Source organism: Lathyrus oleraceus, chromosome 2 (genome assembly GCF_024323335.1).
Source record: "Lathyrus oleraceus cultivar Zhongwan6 chromosome 2, CAAS_Psat_ZW6_1.0, whole genome shotgun sequence".
NCBI classification, from domain to species: Eukaryota; Viridiplantae; Streptophyta; class Magnoliopsida; order Fabales; family Fabaceae; genus Lathyrus; species Lathyrus oleraceus.
Window position 1 is genome coordinate 66,828,088 of NC_066580.1, and position 1,988 is coordinate 66,830,075.

The following is a 1,988-nucleotide window of genomic DNA, read 5'->3' on the forward strand; positions in this document are numbered from 1 at the left end:
ACGCAGTGGCATAAGGCCAAAGTTTCTATCTTTTTGCAAAGTGGTCAAAGTTTAGAACAAAATAAGTTCAATCAAAGAAGGTTTTGAAAAGGGAGGGAGAGATTTTTAAATTAAAGAAATGGGGAGAAGATGAAGAGACTAATCCTATGCACAAAATTAAAAGTTAAGAGTTGAAAAGGTCTGACCAAATGGGTAGCAATCCAATAGACAACAATGTCAATAGAAACCCAGAATTCCCTTGGACATTTAGAATCAAGAAACACATAAATGCGCAATTATATCAATCTTGAAGAGCAAAGGCGTCAAATAAAGATATCCCCATCCAAGCTTTAGCCACTCTATGATCTTCTTCAAATTAGCCCATGTAACAAATGAATTCCACAAGTCACAGGTTGAAAATAACAGCTTCACAATGATCATGTTGTAGATGAACTAAGAGGTATCTTGAATGATGTATTAGATGAAGTTCCAAATTGCAAGCACTTGGTTTCATAGAAAGTTGGCATTGGCCAAGTCCTTTAGCATAGGAATGTTGCCTAAGCTCTAAGTCCATTTGTCCAAGATCAAGCCAACAGTCCACACAAAAGTTTTTTAGGGTTTTTGTTGTTATTATGTACATTAATGGTCAAAGACCACACAAACAAGCAAAGTATACACAAACAAGATATATCACACAATATGGTCCAAGTGGACAAAGTTAAAATTGCATTAACATAAACAATTAGAATGGTATGAATAAACGCAAATTAATAAAGGCTAAAATTAAATGACATTAAAGTAAATGGTTTGAAATTAAGAGTTAGTTGTTATTGAGTTAGAAGTTAGTATTGCTTTGCTTTTGCTTTTCATTTTAAGACATTCTTTGGAGAACACTCAACCCACTTGTCATAAGCATGGATCCTTGAGCCAAGAATCTTCCAAAGGAAGGAAAAAAGGCCAAGTTTCCACACAATACCATGAAAGAGGGGAGACTTACAATCTCACTAACTAGAATGCTATACTTTTTGTGTCACAAATTTAGCACTATGTTAAGCAATCGTAATTGGACTTATGTAGAAGTCACAACTATTTGAGGTTGGGCAATAGAACTTTGGTGTTAATGCATGTTAGAGACATAGTATAATGGATTATGCTCATGAAACATACCACACACAAAAAGAATATGCAAAAGAGGTGGTCTAATCTCATCCATACTTATGTTAATTTTTCAATCAACTAGCCTTAGGACTTTGAGATATCATAGGCCAAATGAAATGGATGCATAAATAAGGGGAATGAGATGAAGAGGGAGGGGAATGGATCAAAACTCAAATTGGTCAAAGGAGGACTTTTACCAAATTAATATCATCCATTCATTTTGGGAGATGGAATGTACATTCCATCAATCCCCTAAATCCAATGATATTAACTTGACAAAGTCAAATCAACCTTGACCAAGGCCCAACAACAAGAGTCAAACTCAAACAAGTCCTTACAATTGGTCAACAAAATTATTTGGTATTTATTCAAATTAAAATTACTAAAATAAGGCGTTTAAATTAAATATGGTTTGTCAAATTCCTAAAACCTCATCAAATCACCAAAGAAATGGCCATGATATTTATCATAGGTCAAACAAGGTTGAAGGACCTTGGAAAAAAAATTCAGAATTTTTAAAGACTTAAAAGTATTTTTAAATAATTAAAAATAATCACAAATCAATTAAATCATGAAAAATATTAATAATGATCCAAAAAATAATTTTAATTCAGAATATGAAAGAGGGAATTATTTGAAAAAATTTGGTGAAACTCTCATATTTTTTGGATCAATATTAAAATTAATATGAATTAATGAAAATAAATAGGATTAAAATGAAAATCAGAAAATAGCAAAAAATATGAGCCACTTGATCTCCCTCATTAATTGAGGTGGCAGATCAAGTGGCCTAGAACGCGCGTTCCATGATGCACGCTAGTCAACTCATCCACACGCCTGGTATTCATAAT